General features: G+C 48.7%; 1 long non-coding RNA gene across 1 annotated transcript in view; it reads left to right on the forward strand.

The window, feature by feature from the left end:
- The window catches only part of LOC146867697 (uncharacterized), a 77371-nt gene that overhangs the window by 31044 nt on the left and 27129 nt on the right, over positions 1–19198 (forward strand). Inside the window, exon 3 of the long non-coding RNA XR_014962075.1 lies at positions 15933–16037. This is a non-coding gene — a long non-coding RNA (uncharacterized LOC146867697). The remainder of the gene's footprint in view (positions 1–15932; positions 16038–19198) is intronic.

Consider the following 19198-nt stretch of genomic DNA (forward strand, 5'->3'; position numbering starts at 1 on the left):
GTAGGGAAGGTGTTGGATAGTAAATTATACTATTCCTTGTCCTAGAGCGCCATCTAGCGCAAGTCGTTGTAACGACTTGCGGTGTAAAAACCGCGATGTAATGGCATCGCGATGTAATCCCCGCGTTGTAAACGATGTTCCCCACCTCCATGGCACTGCAGGCTGGATGTTCCTTCCAGGCAGCCCTTCTGTTCTTAGATCGTTTAACTGGACAAGTTTGCCTCCATGTGCTGTAGAGCTGATGGACCATTGTGTGGGATGTTTGAACTTGTGGCTAACGCCACACCACCGGTTTAGTCCTCCCTGCTTAGTTTATTAACAGATAAGGCCACAAACCTGATCAGCAGGATGTTCATAGTGGTTTCATATGGGTCGAGTGCGTTAATGATGGCCTACCAGCAAGTACGAATGCCCAGTTTGTACCATTCTGGCCTTAGGCGTTCTTTCCGTTCCTATAACTGAGCAGGGCAGCTGCAAACGGTATGTTGGAAAGATTCCTTTTATGCATTGCAACCCCTGCATGGTATTGTTTCCGAAGCTAGATGTTTCTGAAATGGACAGTCCACTAGCCTCAGAGCCATAAACTTTAGCTTTTAGGTCTCGCTATTGCAAGTACCTTTTGTAATCGATTCTGGCGAGGGCTTTCGTGCACATGTCTACATGGACAAACATAGCTGCTCTTGCCATTTGTCCATAGCAGACAGCATGCGCGTGCTCATCAGGACTGTGGACAGTCCGACGCCATTTTGTTTGCATTTTTTCATCATGGCAACTAAGCTGCCGCTTCGTGTATGCAGCTTGTTTGCATCTGTACCTTCCCATGGATTCAGGCACGCCACCCGTTCTCCTAATTAGTTTTGAGTAACTCTTGAACTCCTGAAGGTGCTGTATTGTAAACATTGGTGCTTCCCCGGGTGCGTTGTGGGTAAATAAATCTTGAGGGACTAATAATACAAGTCACCCCACCTCATGGATTTCGAAGATGCCTCCTGTCCGAGATCTGCCATCTGGGCAGGTTCCTTCTGTTTTTAGGGCTTTTTTTCCATATGGGTTTTGACAACGCAGTTGTCAAGTGACCTTTAACTCTGTTGCCTCCTGCTGTTTCACGCCTGTGTATCTCATTCTCACTCCAATGTGATAACATTCCATGCGTTAGCACATTAAACACACACCTTGGCTTTGCCTGGGTAGTTCTATCCACACTTGGCACGCCCCGGTTTTGACGTCACTTATTAGTTCACGCGGACACAGCACTGAATGCTGGGAGGAGCACGGCAGGTAAGGATGGGGTAAAAGGAACTATTGAGGGGTGTGGACTTGCAAAGGGCCAGGTATTGGGTGTCCCCTTTACGCAGATGGCGCCCAACTCTTTCTTACGCCCTTCGACAACTGCCTAAACTTGGAAAAATAGACGGTTGTCTTTTGTGCACATTTTCTTAAAACATAATTTTTCACCACGACGCTCTACTAGCGTCCCTTTACAAGGTCACTAACATTTGTTTTAACATATAAAGACATGAACTAACAACAAACCTATTGAACCGTTTCCTTTTCAATATTGGATTTACAGCACTGACAGTTACACAATGCAGCAGGAGAAAGATGAAAATTAACAGTTCTGAAAAAAATACTCCTGCTCCGAATTTATCCATTTTTTTGTGTGTGTGGGGAGGGTGGCAGGGGGGTACGATTCGAGGGGAGAGTGAAACTAAAAGTAAAAGTGCATAGAACAGAAGACATCGGCACGGAAAATCGACTGACCAAGCACCCGTGAAAGTACAACCAAGAGAAACTGAAAGATCAGAGTTCAGGGGCGCTGCCCCCACCCCTCCCTGCTCACAGCTTCGCAGGAAGTAAAATATACACATAAAAGTGTTATTTTCCAAAATATTTATTTTTGCTTATTACCATTTGCTAGTTTTCCCTTTCGTAACACTCTAATGAAGGGTCGGCCATACCACAGCTCAGAACCATTAGGGGAAATGTTCTTTTTCCTACAAACTTAGATCAGGATGTTCAAGAAGTTCCTTAATTTGAGTTATAGTTTCAAGGAACCATACCTCGCAGTAGCGGTGCCCATTTGCACATCTTAAGTTCTGAGTAAATGCACAGATAATATCATGCGAATATAAATTCACGTTTTGTATTTGCAAAATATCAATTTATACTCAATTAATGTTAGTGCCAAGTGAAATTAAGCCACCTTGGTGTAATATTTCGTGAGAGTAAATCCGCTCTCGGGGGCATTAATTTAATGATTCAGGCCAGAAGTGTCTTGCACAGTGGGTGAATACCCCATGCTTGTGTGTTTTGTGAGTGTTCACAGCCTGGAAACAGTGGGAGAGAAAACAACATGAGGGGCAGGTGTAAATCCCTATCCAGAGGCAGGAGCAACACTAGAATGGTATCTCCTCCAAATAAAAGTCAGAGCCTCCAGGCACTGGAGGTAGGCTGGCTGGTTAAAGTGCCGGTGGCTGCAGCCTCTGGAGGTAGGCTGGCTGGTTCAAGTGCTGGTGGCTGCAGCCTGTGGCACTGGAGGTAGTCTGGCTGGTTCAAGTGCCGGTGGCTGCAGCCTCTGGCACTGGAGGTTGTTGGTCCAGGCACTGAAGGGTTGGTTTATCCAGCTACCGGAGTTTGAAGCATCAGTGGTTGGTACATCCAGTCACCAATATCTTTATCAAGTTTTTTTTTAATTTGTTTTTTACACTTTCGGGTCCGTGGACTTCTATGAACAAAAGAAGTAAAGCCATAAAAATATACTCACTTGTCGGATTGGACATCAGGCCAGCACCGAGTGTCGCTGGGAAGAGCCTGGCGATGGCTCTCAGTGTAACGCAATCATGGCAGTTCTAAGCAGGTGAAATGACACCGGTATATGTAATGAACATCCACTCCTGCTGGCCTGTAAAACACGCACTGAAACAGAGTCAAATTACCACGCTCGAAGTATCGCACTGTAACTCCAAGTTTGAACGCGGGAATTTAAAGTCGGGAATTTGCTTGCTATATGAGGCTTCAATCAGCCGAAGTTTTCCTTACACATAACGTGCAACGCATTTGAGGCGAATAATAAATGCAATATGACAACAGACTCAATGGGAGCTGGGGCTGCAGCAAGAGTGAGTGAAGAGTAAGGTTTTGTCATTTAGGGCATGTGGAATCTGAAAGTGGCCGCTTGCATTATTATTTTGAATATATTGCCGAGTGCCACCCGCTCTTGTACATAGGTTCCGTAAACTGCCTTCTTCTCTGGTCAACTTTGGATTTGACATCCAGCACGGTGAGAGCTGGCAAGAAGTGAGCCGCAGGGACACTGCACAAATGTGGCATTCTCTCAAAAAACAGCAAAATAATCACCTATTGCACGGTAGCAGAGAGGTGCGAAGGAGAAAATGAAACTAAAAATGGCAACTAATAATAAGCAATAGTTACACTTTTTAACATTTCTTGTTTCATATCGACTTTAAAAAAAGAAAAAAACAACTTGTACGATTATTCGAAGATGTTAAGAGTGTGTGGGCATGCCAGTGGGGGATAATGTACTGCATGGCTAAACACTTATAAGGTCCCAAAGGCGAGACCTATTGGCTATGCCAATGCTTGTTTATATTTGGAGTACGCGCAGGCAAGATAATGTTGTTGATGCTACAGCTGGTAATAATTAATAACTGCCCAAGAGTGCCTACGCTTTGACAGAATATCCATGTTAAACTGGCGTGAGAGAAGCCGTACTCGCCTTCTGATGCTTTGCTTGAATGCATTTGGGGATTCGTGTGATGTCCAGAGCTCTCTGGGTTCAGATGATCGCAACATTTCTCGAAGTACAGGCAGTGCTGGCACCACCTGATTGAATTTTATTCCACATTAGGGCCTCCAAATTTACTTCTCTGGCCAGTGGGAGTTTGTGGAAAATATTTAATAAGGCACCTGCCTGTGCCACCCATTGATGAAGAAGGCCTACTTCCAATCGAATCGGCGAGGCTGATGAAAATCTCGGCAAGCAAAGAGTGGCCTTGGAAATCGTGGTGACAAAATTATTTAGAAGCTTACCATCCCTCCCCAGCAGGATCTCGCTGCCATAGACCAAAGATGTGATGATTTTAGCCCTCATTAATTTCACAATTGGATTGAGTCTCATCCCCCAAAATGAGCTGGACAGTTTTGAGAAGGAGAACAGGAGCTGCCAGGGCCTTTGTTGCTACAGCCTCAATATGGTGGACAAAGGAGCACCATGTGCCAATTGTAACTCCAAGGAATTTGTTTGTCTGTTCTTTGGTCCAAGGATCTCGCTCCCCCCATCAGCTCCCCAGCAGCTCAGCGGTGCTCTGCGCCACCTCGCGCCCAGCCAGCCCTCCTGTGCAGGGTTCGAGCCTGCCCTGGTCTCCTCTCCCTGAGGGCCGATCACCGCGTGATCACTGCTTTTGCCCGGTGCTGCCCTCGCTCTCTGCTGGTCTCCTGCCTGGTATTGCCCTCTGTTATCTTTTGTTATCTGCTTCTGTTCTGGTTATTTTATTTTAACTCCCTGTCTGCTACTGTACTCTTCTTGTTTCCCTTCTGCTCCCCCTCGTATTTACCCGCCGTTCTCGCCGCTATCCCTGACCCCTCCCCTCCCGCCCCGCCTCCCAGCTGTTCGTCTCTCCCCCCTCCCCTTCAAATGGCGACTGCTGCTCACGCCGCTGGCACGCCGAATGCACGCCTAAGTCAAGCCCGTCTGCTCCCGTCCGCACCTGGACCGGGCCCAGTGCCAGACCCCTAGCCCCGCGAACGCCACGACGCCCGTCTTCGCTACGATGCCAGCACCCTCCACGCACTCAACACTGGACGATCACACACCTGCTTCCTGGCCGCCCTGAAGAGCACCCATGGACCCTACTCGTGCCAGAACTGCAGCTTCACCAGCACCCGTCCCGCCAACCCTCCCACCGGGAAAGAATGCAACCACCTCTGATGCATTCTTCTTAACACCCGCTCTGCCCGCAAACACGCAGTTGAACTCTGGGACCTACTCGACTCAACCTCCCCAGACGTCGCCTTCCTGACGGAGACCTGGCTGAACCCCTCCTCGGCACCCGACAATGCCATAGACATCCTGGACGGCTACAAGATCACCCGCAGGGACCGCCCCAATGGAACAGGAGGAGGAATCGCCATCGTCCACAGGAACATTCTCAGAGTCTCGACCAACACCGACGACACTCTCAGCACCACCGAATACCTGCACTTCATGATCCACACCGATCCCAACACCACCCCCAGAGGTACCCTCGTCTATAGACCCCCCGGACCCTGGCCACAGTTCAGCGACTCCATCGCCGACTTCGTCAGCACACACGCCCTCGCCTCCACAGACTACATCCTCCTCTGGGACCTGAACTTCCACCTCGAGAACAACAACGACACCAACTCCACCACCCTGATCGACAACCTCGGACTCAGGCAGCTCGTCACAACACCCACCCACTCCGCCGGCCACACGCTTGACCCCATCTTCTCTGCAAGCTCCCACGTCTCCTTCAGCCACACCCCCGACTGGAACGACCACTGCTGCATTCACTTCACCTTCCGGAAACCCACCACTCACCACCGCACCCAACAGATGCCCCGCCGTTGCTGGAGCAAAGTCACCGAGGACCAACTAACCACCACCCTCGCCCGGAGCCCACCCACTGACCCCAACGACCCCGACACCGCCGCCCGCAACCTCAGACAGTGGATCGACGACTGCGCCAACACCCTCGCCCCGATCAAGAAATCCTCCAACAGGCACACCAGCAAGAAAGCCAGCTGGTTCAACGAGAACCTCCAGGCCTCCAAGAAAACATGCAGAAAACTAGAGAAGAAATGGCACCGTGAACCGACACCGGACAGCTACGCAGCCCACAAGAACGCCACCCGCAGACACCATCACCTCATCAGATCCGCCAAAAGGGCCTCCTTCAAAGGCCGCCTAGACGACAAGGCACACAACAGCAAAGAGCTCTTCAACATTGTGAAGGAACTCTCCAAGCTCAGCTTCAACACCAACGGCATTCCACCTTCGCAAGACCTGTGCGACTCCCTTGCCACCTTTGTCCATCGCAAGATCGCAGACATCCACAACAGCTTCAACGTCACGACCACCCCGACAACCACTGAGACCTCAGTCCCCACGGCCACCATCCATACCGATCCCCTGCTGTCCTGGACCAACATAAGCGACTACGACACCATCAAAATCATGAACACCATCCACTCCGGATCTCCGTCAGACCCATGCCCACACCACATCTTCAACAAAGCCAGCACCACCATCGCACCCCACTTCCGGAAAGCCTCAACATCTCCTTCGAAACAGCGACCTTCCTGGAGAGCTGGAAGCCCGCCGAGGTCAACGCCTTACTAAAAAAAAACAAGGTTGACCCCAAGGACCTCAAGAACTTCCGGCCCATCTCCCTGCTCCCGTTCCCGGCGAAGGTCATCAAGAAGACCATCAACCGACAACTGACCGCTACCTCGAGGAGAACAGCATCCTGGACCCGTCCCAGTCCGGGTTCCGCAGCAACCACAGCACCGAAACTGCCCTCATCGCCGCCACCGATGACATCAGGGCCCTGCTGGACAACTGTGAAACCGCAGCCCTCATCCTCCTGGACCTGTCAGCTGCCTTCGACACTGTCTGCCACCACACCCTACGCACATGCCTCCACAACACTAGGATCCAAGACAAGGCTCTGCACTGGACCACCTCCATCCTCTCCGGCAGAACCCAGAGCGTCCGCCTCCCCTCTTTCCGCTCCAAAGCCACCGAGATCATCTGCGGCATACCCCAGGGCTCATCCCTCAGTCCGACGCTGTTCAACATCTACATGGCACCGCTCGCCCACGTCGCCCGACTACATGACCTCAACATCATCTCCTATGCCGACGACACCCAGCTGATCCTATCCCTCACCAAAGACCCCCTCACCACCAAAACCAACCTCCACGAAGAAATGAAAGCCGTCGCCGAGTGGATGAAGAACAGCCCTCTGAAGCTGAACTCGGACAAGACAGAGGTTCTCATCCTCAGCTCCACCCCCTCAGCCTGGGACGACTCCTGGTGGCCGACCGCACTGGGAACAGCACCAACACCCACCTACCACGCACGCAACCTGGGGTTCATCCTCGATTCTACTCTCTCCATGACAAAGCAGGTCAATGCCGTCTCGTCCTCCTGCTTCAACACCCTCCGCATGCTCCGCAAGATCTACAGGTGGATCCCCACTGAGACAAGAAGAACGGTCACCCAGGCCCTCATCAGCAGCAGGCTGGACTACGGAAAAGCCCTCTACGCAGGAACCTCAGCCAAACTCCTGAAACAACTACAACGTATTTAAAACACCTCTGCACGCCTGATCCTCGACATCCCTCACCGCAGCCACATCACACCGCACCTGAGAGACCTGCACTAGCTCCCAAGAGGATCACCTTCAAGCTCCTCACCCACGCACACAAGGCACTCCACAACACAACACCGGACCAGCATACCTGAACAGATGACTCACCTTCTACACCCCCAACCGTCAGCTCCGCTCCGCCGACCTCGCCACCATCCCCCACATTTGTAGGGCGACCTTCGGTGGCAGATCGTTCTCCCACCTCGCCGCCAAGACCTGGAACACCCTCCCCATCCTCCTACGGCAGACCGAGGACCTGCTAGCCTTCAGAAGACTACTCAAGACCTGGCTATTCAAGCAGTAGCATCATCCCCACCCCTGCGCCTCGAGACCCTCACAGGTGTGTAGTGCGCTTTACAAATGTTCTGATTGATTGATTGCCGATCTTTTTGATATTAAAATGCCAGCTGCCCATCTTATTAATTGTTGCTGCCCAAGATGAGGATCTTAGTTTTCCTTAAATTGACTTCCAGGTGGTTTGCTTCGGAGTAAGAGTGCAAGACATTGGACAACCGCTGCAAACTCTCATGTAGTTGAGCAGAACTAGGGCATCTGCAAGGTCTTCAAATCACATAGCCCGCGACCTGAACGTGGTATTCAGCAGGACGAGGTTTCTGCAGGCAAGGGTTTCAGCAGAGTTCAACAGTCCTGGTAGGTATTGCAGGTACGTAAAGAAAAGCAGGCAAGTTGGTGGCCTCTTAGCACGGCTTTTGTCTTAGCAACGCCTGAACATTGAGACTGCGAGGTTTGCAGTCTTCCAGAGTGGGTGTATCCACCTGACGCACAGGACAGGGTCAGAAGAACGAGACTGTGTCCTGCTCAAGAGCTCTCCTTTGGGCCACGGCTGCATCTGTGTGTTCGCGGCAGCTCTAACAGTCAGCATACAAGATCACCTTAATGCCGTAGGATTCGATAGTGGGTGAAAGTGGGGCAAATGTACATATTAAAGAGCTTAGGGCGCAAAGCAGAACCCTGCAGGACAGCATAATAAAGTGCTTTTGGTGGCTATATAAAGGGTTTGAGAGATACCACTTGCTCTCTATCTATGAAAAATGAGTGAATCCATTGCAGAGTTGAACCACCTTCATCAATCTCCACCAACTGCGGAAGCTGAAGAAGTATATGAAGAGAAATTGTCAAATGCCACTGATGGGTCTAACAAAATCAAAGCGTCCGACTGGCGTTGATCAAATAGGTTCTTGATCGATTGAGACTCCTCTAACACAGCTGTTTCAGTGCTGTATCTCGGTAAAAAGCAGGGTTGAGTGGGATGTAGCAGTTCAAAGTTTTCAAAAAGTTGGGTGGTAACTAGCTTTTCCAGCATTTTTGAGGTGGCTGGCAAAAGTGAGATGGGCCTAAAGTTGGCGGAGTAGGCTGGGTCAGCTGCGGGTTTTTTTTAAATAAAGGTATCACGGTTGCTTCTTTCCAGATGTTTGAAACAGTTGTGGTCACAAGAGATGTATTAAATAATTGATTTAGCACTTTATTGATTGTGTCTACCCCTAAGGCTAAAAAAGCAGGAGGGCAAGGGTCACTAGGAGAGCCCGATTTACAAATAAGACTAGCCTGCCTCCAACCATCCAGAGAAATCTCAATGAACTTTTCAGTCACAAACGCCCGATTCGCAGAATCAAGTCACTTGCCACTGGGAAAATGCTTTTTCAAATGTACAATGTACAAAATGCAAAATGTGATTTGGTAACTTGTTACTGAATCGCAATTTGCATTGGCAATTCAGTATTGAGAAGGGGCGTGTTTTGGATGTCCCTTCCAAGTTCCGTATCGGTATGGTATGTATTAATGTTTTGCGACTGAATTCCAGTCGTAAAACAGTAATACTTTACCACCATTTTAAAAGTGGTGGTAACCCATTCGTAAATGGGAACATTGGGAACCCCTTCCCCTTTGAGAATGTTGAGAAAATGTTTTTAGGAGTACAGCCTACTCTTAAAAAATGAAACTTCAAAGTTCTTTCTTTTTTTGAACTCATCCCGTTTTTCTTTAAAGAAACAGGCTGCATTTAAAAGAAAAAAGATTGCTTTATTAAAAACCAATCACAGACATGGTGGTCTGCTGACCTTAGCAGGCCACCATCCCTGTGATGGTTGCGATTTCTAATGGTTTGCAAATTGCGACCTACCTCAATATTATTCATGAGATAGGTAGATTTGCGACCTACTAGGAATCTCAATTTAGAAATAAAAGGTTTTTCCCATTGGGAATACCAATTTCCCAATTGCGATTCGCATATAATCGCAATTAGGAAATCGGCATTCCTGATGTCAGAATAGTTGCCCTTGGTGTTGCGTACTGTGATAACTGCCATGTGGTTTAGTGGTGGTCGAGTTGGCCAAAGACTTATATTTTTACCACTTTCTCTTCAAAAACAGTTGAGATATTGTCATAGAGCTTTTTGGAGGGAGTGATCTTTACGGTGCTGGCTTTTGACTGGAGAAATGTTTTAACAATTTGGAATATTCCATTTGTGGCATTTCTTGTTGTATTTATTCTTCCTGAAAATAATTCCGCTTGGGCTTCTTTTATTGCTTTCTGATAAAGTTTCAACATCTTCTTGTAAATCTCCTTATTATCTGGTTTATAGCCTTTGGCCAGGTCCAGCTCCCAGCATGACGCCAATGCCCGAACTCAACTGTACACAGCCTTCTGCTATGTGCAGAGGGGCTGGCCCCCCAACCCCTGTGTGCAGACATCCCCCACTGCGTCCATGAGCAGCGGGGTTGATCACAGAGCTTGACCATGGCGCTCTCTATGTGCCAAGCCCCAATACACGCACACATACCTTTTCCACTGTGTGCTACGTGGGTTATCTATTGGCCTTCCTGAGGCCAGGCCCTGCACCAATCTCTCTGCAAATGCTCAACTCACATTCTTGTCTCTTTTTATTTTCTATTTTAACATGTCATAGGTGATGAAATATGTGAGGTCATAGGCAGTGCATGATAGAGGTGCAAGATATAGTTGATTAGGCTGTAACTGTATTTCAGTGATTTTGTTTAGTTATTTAATGTTAGCTCGTGTCTCACTCTAACAGATAACTATAACATTACTTAAACCTTTGTAATCTATGAATTTTTGGGGACATTATGATCATTTTCTAAACCCGATCAACAGATAACCCTTCACATGCAGCCAACCTCTGCTGCACAAGGGTTTGGTCATGGGATGGGGCTTTGGCTGTGCACAGCTAGAGTCCTGCACCGAACACTCCCTGTGCAGACAACTCCCGCTGTGCATGACCAAAGCTAGCACAGTACCATGCCAGCTTCCTCAGGAAAGCTTGCACAGTAACACAGTACTAGGTAGTGGATGCTTGCAAAGCAAGTCCTGCGAGAGTACCATGGTACCTCACAGGAGTTTCGTGCTGGGTCCCATGAGAGTACCCTGGTACCTCTCGCCCAATTTAGTTTTTTCCATCTTAATCTCTGAGGTGGTGTCCCTCTGGGTCCCCAACAAAAGTGCATGGGGGTTCATGGTGTTTCTACCCTGCACCTTATACCTTTTTTGTTTTATAACTTTCTCAGGACACAGGGACAGAGTCCTGTAATAGCAGACGCAATATTTCTTTAAGATGTTGTTAGCCATCAGCTCCGAGATAGCGTGACATCCCATTGGCTGACAGGAGAAAAGGCTCCCTTAGCCAGTGGGATTAGAGTATTTTTTACATTTTCAGTACAAGTGGAGTCCTGCGGGTACATAGTGATCCAGTTATCTACGTTTCTATGAGATTAACGCCTTAGTGTGCACTTTTTTAAAGTGCTAATTTTACAAAAACTACTTATTAGATTTACACCAAATAACGAAATGTACTCTTTGAGGGTAAAGTTGAACGTTTTTGTCATATTTGGTGTAAATCTGTTTCGCTATTTTTCTGTATCGGAGAGCAAAGTTTCCAAGGAGAATTAAAATAGGAAATCAGTGTTTTGGGACCATCCTGTTTTCTTGGCCCCGCTTGACGGATCAGCATAAAGCTTTCCTGGAAGGAACCCTAGTGAGTTGACTTTTTTTTTAATTAAGTTTGGTCGGATTCTTCACATGGCACCCACGTTATTCAACCAACAATGCCTTTACTATGGAAAGGCATCCTTAACTATAACCACACTGGCGCTAGCACAGCCAGTGTAGTTAATGTATAAAGACATACTGTTTACGTGATGTTATGGTTACATAGCAAAACCTAATAACCACTGCCATTTCCCAGAAAGAGTAAGCTGTGCAGACCACTGCTCATGGCTCATGTGCACAGCTCCTGATCTCACATGTGACCTCTCACATGACATCATCGACGATATCTTATAGCAGAAGCTGTGCCCGAACCCCTTGTTCACAGATGTGGACGAAGGGCTTCACCCGGCCCCTGCTTCGAGCTCCTACATGGTTTCTTTAATTTGAGGTGTCATCAGTGTTGTCATAGGCAGCGCACAGCGGGTCGTGATTACAGCTTTGCACAGTTGACCAGATCAGGAGTCTCAGTAGTTTTTAGGTTTGCTTTATAATGGTGACATAACTTTAACTGTACTTTTGTAATAGACAATCCTTTTTTTTTTTTATAAATGATATCTGTGTAAACCATAGCCCTTGCTTAAATTTTACACAGTTTTGTGGAAATGTATTTCTATGATATACTGCACACAGCCAGCTTCCACACAAACCTGCAATATACAACCTTTGGTTATTGGTATAAGGCTGTGGGCACAGGGCCTGACCATCCATCCCTTGTCCTAAGAAACCAGCTTTGCGCAGTGGGCAGTGGACACAGCACCGGCTCCAAGGCCAGGCCCTGCGCCCACCCCTCTCTCATCCAACCAGCTGAACATGAACTTTGACCTGAGCCGCTGGATAAGTGGACAACATTGAAGTTTACCACACGGCATGGCTGGCCTGATCCTGGCATAATTTTGGACATAACCCACTTAACATAGCAAGGGTTTGGCACAGGACATGACCTTTAGCCTAGCTCTCCACCCAGTCCACATGTTTACATAGCTCAGTATGCCTGAGCTGTGGCCATGCATAGTTGCACACTAAATTTTCTTTAAATTATTGTAAGATATGTGACAAGGCACGGGTCTTCACATAGTATTTATTAGCATCTCTATTACTCAACATCATTCTTTAGTGTCCTTCTTGCCCGAAGGACTGAGGTGTTTATTGGGCACCCTTTGATCTTGCACCGGGGGTAGGGGGTGTGCGGGGGGGGGGTCTGTGTTTGACAATTACCCTCTCCCAAGGGCATTTAGAGATTTGTTCTACACAATGTCTCAAGGTGAGGGGAGGCTGGATTTTTCATCTTTGCCTTGACCAAGGGCAGGAAATATGTCATGCCCAGACTCTCTTGTCTTGCTCAAGGGCATGGGTGTCTATTGTTGGTACTCCCCCTTGCCCAAGAACAGGTGAGTAGTTTGTCTCATTCTCTCCTCCATCTTGCCTAAGCGCAGGGGTGGTATACTTATTAGGCCCTGTCTTACCGTAGGGCAGGGGGTATGTCACACCCTGCCCCAAGCTTTTCCCAAGAGTGGGATGGAATCTCTTAATGTTCTTATTTGTCCACGGGTGAGGAGGGTTAGTTCTCTCCCCTCACCCAAAGGTTGGGGTGTCTTGTTCCCACCTTGCATTTCCCTTTAGCTTGCCAGTGGGTGAGGGTATGTTATGTCTTCAGCCCACCTTGCTTGAGGGTATCTTTGTTTCCCAATGGGTCAGGATGGTTGTTCTTCCCCCACATTGTGCAAGTGCAGGGGTTTATAATATTTAACCCCACACCTTACCTAAGGAAAGTGAGGTATTTAATTCCCTTCTCCTCTCCACCTTCCCAGTGGCAGGGGTCTCTCTTTACCTCTCCTGCCTTGCCTAGTGGTGAGACTGGCAAATGTGTTCCCCTCAGCATGCTCAAGGGCAGGAGTACGTTGCGCTCTCATCCGGCCTTGGCCATGGGCCGGACATGTCCTTTGTTTACCTCTGCCTTGCAAGGGTAGTGGGTACCTCATTCCTTCCTTGCTGAGGGGCTAAGGGGTCTGTGTCCCCCCATATTGCCCAAGGGTCGGGCTGTATTTTGTGGCCTGCTCCACTTTGCCCAGTGGTAGGTGTCTTTATTTTCCCCAACAACTTCGTTTACCCAAGGGCAGAGTGGAATTGTTTGTCCCACCCAATCCTACCGCGCTCAAGAGCAATGGGGGAAATTGCAAAAAATGGGGAAATAATTGCTGTGGCAGCACGTGGCTACACTGGTGCCAGGTTTACAATTGAGAAGAGGGTGCAGAGACAGCTGTCATGTATCCCAATGTAAACAAGTGACAGTTAAGGGGGCACCAGACAGCCAACAGACAAATACCAATAGTGAGTCAGTTGTTGGCTGTCCATACCCTCACTGACCCTTGTACAAATGAGGGAGAGGAGGCACAGGACTGCAAACAGCCACCTCAAGGTCCTGGTTTAAAAAAAAAATCTCTCCTAATGTTTGCAAACACAGTGCAAACAAAGTATTTGCAAACACAGGGAGGAATTTTAAAAAAGTGTCGTTTGACCCACTCTGCTTGGGATGGGAGGCCTGGGCAGACCCACAGCTGTCTCAGTGCCATGTACACGTACATTTTCCTCCACTGTCAAATGTGCATGCGCCAGATGCATATGCTTTTCCTGAACTACATGGGCAATCATCCATTGTTCACGGACATAACAGCACTGGTGCATGTGCACTGGGCCATTGCTTTTGCTTACAAAATCTAGTCAGCCTTGTTCAGCGGTTTTAGAGATGTTTTCTTGTGGTACATTACATGATGTATGCAAGAAAGTCTCAGATGTTGCCATACCTCTTATAATATTTGATCCCTGTGACCCCTCTGCACCATACAGGCTACACTAAAATGTTGACGTTTCGAGGCTGTTCCTTTCAGGTTTGGTATACGTTGATCAAGGAGGAGGGGCAAAGGTTTTAGGAGTGGAAAGTTGGATTTCATATGATCTGCTATGTTCTCATGCCCCTAAAAACCCCATGCAAAGTTATTAAGGATGCAGAACAGAATATCCCAATCCCTTGCTCTCCTTTGGGGAAGCAACCTTTAGGCACAGGACATTTCTTTTGCTGATGACATATATGATGTCATCAATTACTACACTTATGATGTCGTGTTTGATGCCATGAGCAATGCATGGCTGGGATGGCAGTAAAGTTAACTGACACATGCTAATGCTATTTAATGTTTGTGTCAGAGACACTGTCACAACAACTCTGGTTTTGAGAACATCGTCCAACTGTTTCCAACAAAACCATACTTTACCTCAACGGAGGTATTTTCAATGGAAATCAATATTTTTTAAATTAAATTGTATACCATGCCACTGTGTCCTCATACAGCTTTGAACATGGCTTTTGGTTGTGTGCAGCTGCTCAGTGCGTGGCCTTCAGCTCTGTCCTGCACTGAGCTCCCCTGCGGCGGAACAGAGCCCGGCTCCTTGTCCCTCCAATACCACCTGCATTCTTTTTGGATTAACACAGCACATATTTGCACAGAACCTGGCACTAACTCCGCGCTTTGCTCAGTCAACTGCCCCAGATCAGAGCCCTCCACGTGGGATCTGTGATGCCACCCTAGTTTTCTTTATTCTTGGCTGTGCTGGATCCTGTGTGTGCTTCATGCTGAATCAAGTGTATTCCTAGTATGGCAACGAATGAGTAATATCCAGGGCTGGATGCAGGTAATCCGTGGAATAAAGTTATGGTCGGGAAAGAAATGTTGTGTCACCGCACAGAAGGTGATGTTTAATTATGAAACGCGGTGAACTGACGTTTTGCAGTGTAGTGAGGTCATCCTGGACTGGATTGAGATATGCAGGAGTGGATTTCCCTCTTACAGGTAGGAGATTCATGATGCATTGGGGTGACAGAGGCATCTCTATGGTCAGATGGATAGGAGCATGACCCGTGTGGGAGGTGGGTCCGTACTGGATGGAGATTGGTCAGTGAATTGGTGATACATAAGAATTCCATAGGTATGACTGGTGGTAATAAATTGATCAAAAAGGAACTGCAAGAAGTGGGGGTTTTTTGTGTGTCATTTTTTAGGGTAAAGCTCATGTCCCCAAGATAGTAAAAGGTGAAGAGTATAACTAGGGACACTTGAATTATGTGACTGGGAAGGACCAAATTATGTGGCAGGGTTGACTAAACTATTCTGTAAGAAAAAGAAAATCCTGCGGCATAATGCGGCACATTTTGTGGGATGATTACTTCAATGTTTTGTGATTTTCACACATGTTAACACCTTCTAGGCAAAGTTTGACCTCCGTGTCAGTTTAATACCTAAATGCAGCGCTCAGGCACTGGTAGATGGCCAGTTAATGTTTGCTAAGAGCTGCCACTGTGCAGCTGCATGTGTGTCAGCGTTTTTAGTACATTTTGATTTATTTCGGCCAGAAACAAAACGGCAGTTTTTATGAAAACCTGTACATTTTGCAGCAGATGATGATTTATGTTGCAATTTCAACGAATCCATAATTATGCAGAAAACTCCGCAGCTGCAGAATCGCATCATTGCAGAGGACGTGGACCTGAGTATAACTGTTCTAAGGTGGAGTCGAGGTGGTCGAAGGATTTCTGGATTGGACCAGGTGGGCAATTAATTGTCACTACGTGCACTTTTTAAGGAGCATTTACATGTGTGATTCGGTACCCTGAAAACGATGGGAGGAGTCATTTAACATTAAAATAATAGTAGTTATGACTGTTAAAGAGGTTGACGACGCTGGTGCCCATGAGGTACAGATGGGGCAAGTGACTGAATGTGGCATGACTGGGGTGGAGGTAATAAGTTGTGTAGCATGCGGACACTCATCAATGCTCCAGCTACGAAGTCCAACACAAGCCCCCCTGTTCTCCATAAAACAATACACATTAGTGCAGCAATCAGACAGACATTCGTGCCTGTGCACTAATGACAGACTCCCTAACAAATTCGTATTCTCCCCACTTACCAAACACACATCAATGAAGCGTTGCGCGCACACAACGTGCTCACAGCTGTTCCGCGTGCAGCTTAATACCATGCCACGTGCACATACTCGTGAGATGGACACAGAACCAAATGCGGGCACCTCACGTAAAACACTTTCTCTTAAATTGGAAGAAATATGTTGTTAAGAGTATTACAAGTCAGTACGTAAATTGTATTGTTCATGCTGTAATTTTGAGGGATGGAACATGTATTTTGTGCATTTTTATTTTTTGTGTCTATTTGCCATTATAGTATTTGTGTAAAACTGTCTATCTGTAAAAATGAAATTTCCCTACCCCAGACACTTCCACCCATTAATTAGCTCACCCTATAAGATTCCAAAAGCACTTTTCTTCAAAAGGCCGTTCAAGAAAGTAAAGTAGCCCGAGGACTCGCATGACCTCCTGCGTGATATCGCATTGCCCTGCCTCTCTGATATAGATAGGGACGATTTAGATGGTGACATAACGGTCGATGAGGTGGCGGGGGCTATCCGCGCGTTGAACTCGGGCAAGGCCTCGGGTCCGAACGGCTTGCCGGTCGACCTGTACAAGCTGTTTCCGGATAGGGTTGCCCCTCACCTGCGCGCCATGTTCGTGGAGGCGCGGGGGAGTGGGGCCCTCCCGTTGGATCAGCGATTGGCGACGATTGTGGTTATACACAAAGAGGGCAAACCCAGAGATAAGTGCGCCTCATATAGGCCTATCTCACTCCTTAACGCAGAGCCGAAAATTCTGGCTAAAATCCTGGCGGCCCGGTTGATTAGGGTACTCGGTGACTTGGTCCACCCGGATCAATCCGGATTCATCCCGCACCGTAACACAGCGTTAAATCTTCGGCGCCTTCATGGTGTAATCGCCAGGGCGGGCACGCTGCGTGAACCAGCTATTGTGGCGTCTCTCGACGCCACGATGGCCTTTGACACGGTGGAATGGGCATATTTGTGGGCCGTGTTGACCAAGTTCGGCTTTGGCCACGGTTTTGTGAGCTGGGTGAGGTTGCTGTATGAGGGCCCTCTTGCGAGTGTGGTGGTAAATGGCCGGGCGTCGACTCCGTTTCAGCTTGGGAGGGGTACTCGGCAAGGTTGTCCCCTGTCGCCATTGTTGTTTGCCCTCGCCCTTGAGCCGCTAGCTGCGTGGATACGCTGGCACCCGGATATACGGGGACTTAGATGGTCGCCTGAACACGAGGACCGTATATCGCTCTATGCTGATGACATCCTGTTGTATCTTGCCTCACCCAAGAAATCACTTATAGTGGTCTGTGACGTACTCACATCTTTCGGTAGGAACTCGGGTCTCGTTATCAACTGGAGTAAATCGTACTTATATGTTCTTAGTGGCGAGGTTCCACCGATCCCTCGAACTTGTTCGATCCAGGTTGCTCAGCAGGGCTTCGTGTATCTGGGGATCTTTATCTCCATGGACTCTGCCGTGCGATATGAGAGGAACCTGCTCCCCCCCCTAGCGCGCCTGAGGCGGGATGTGGAGGGCTGGCGGAGGCTGCCGCTCTCCCTCGTTGGGCGCGCGGCCCTGTTCAAAATGATGTCTCTTCCCCGGTTCCTCTACGCACTGCAGAATACTTTGGATTGGGTACCGGCCAACTACTTTCGGGAGGTCGAAAGCCTCCAACGAACGTTGCTGTGGGACGGGCGGCCGCGAATAGCTATTGCAAAGTTGACGCTTCCATGGTACGACGGGGGTATTGCGCTTCCAGACATCCGACGGTACTATTGGGCCACCCAGCTGAGTGCGATTAATCATGGGTTTTATGGCCCTGCCCTCAGCCCCGGGTATGCCATGGACAGGAGGTTGCTGCGTGGTGGTAACTATTACAGGGCGTTGTATTCGCGGTCCCTGGACTCGTCCCTCACGGGGCCCACTGGTGTGGCGGTGCGTGTGTGGAAGATGGCAACTGACTCGCTGGGCTGGAAGGATAGGCTCACCCTCGCTACCCCGCTGTTTGAATCTGAGAGACTGGGTAGGCTTTGGCACACAAAAGGCTTTGACAAATGGGACTTGATCGGCATCTCCAGGGTCGGAGATGTCCTGATTAAGGGGAGGGTGAAGTCCTTTGAAGAGTTGCAGAAGGAGTATGAGCTGGGGCCATCTGAGTATTTCCGCTATATTCAGGTCCGTCATGCCCTCCGATCAGTTCTCATAGAGGGTGAGAAGGTGCCTGAGTCCTCTCCTTTGGAGGACCGGGTCCTTGATGGCCATATGCCCGAGAGCACGATCTCGCTCATCTATGAGAAACTGATCAACGTCCGGGCGGATATGCTTCTGGGGTTGAGGGACCAGTGGTCTAGGGATGGCCTCGAGTTGGATGACGAGGATTGGCAGTCCGCTGTTTCCTCTCCTAAGGAGGTTGCGATCCCGTCGCGTCTGAGGCTGGTGCAGCTTAAAATACTGCATCGAGTGTATGTGACGGGGCCAAGGCTGGTTCACATGGGATTCTCGGAGGACGGCCTATGCAGGAGGGGATGTGGTATGGTGGGTACTTTCCTGCATATCATTTGGGAATGTGGTGTCATCACGGAATTCTGGAGGAGAATCCATGCAGTGATGGGGGAGGTGACGGGCATTGCTATGCAGCCGGAAGCGCGGTGTTGTCTCCTGAATGTCTTGGGGCCCACTGATCATAATGCGGCGCAGACCCAATGGGTGACTCTGGGTAACATGGTCGCTAAGAGAGATATAGCGCGATTGTGGGGATCCGTGGGGCCCCCCACATTGACTGCGTGGAAAGAAAATATGGATTGGAGTATGCTAAGGGAGA

Source organism: Triturus cristatus, chromosome 1_2 (assembly GCF_964204655.1).
Source record: "Triturus cristatus chromosome 1_2, aTriCri1.1, whole genome shotgun sequence".
Lineage (NCBI taxonomy): Eukaryota > Metazoa > Chordata > Amphibia > Caudata > Salamandridae > Triturus > Triturus cristatus.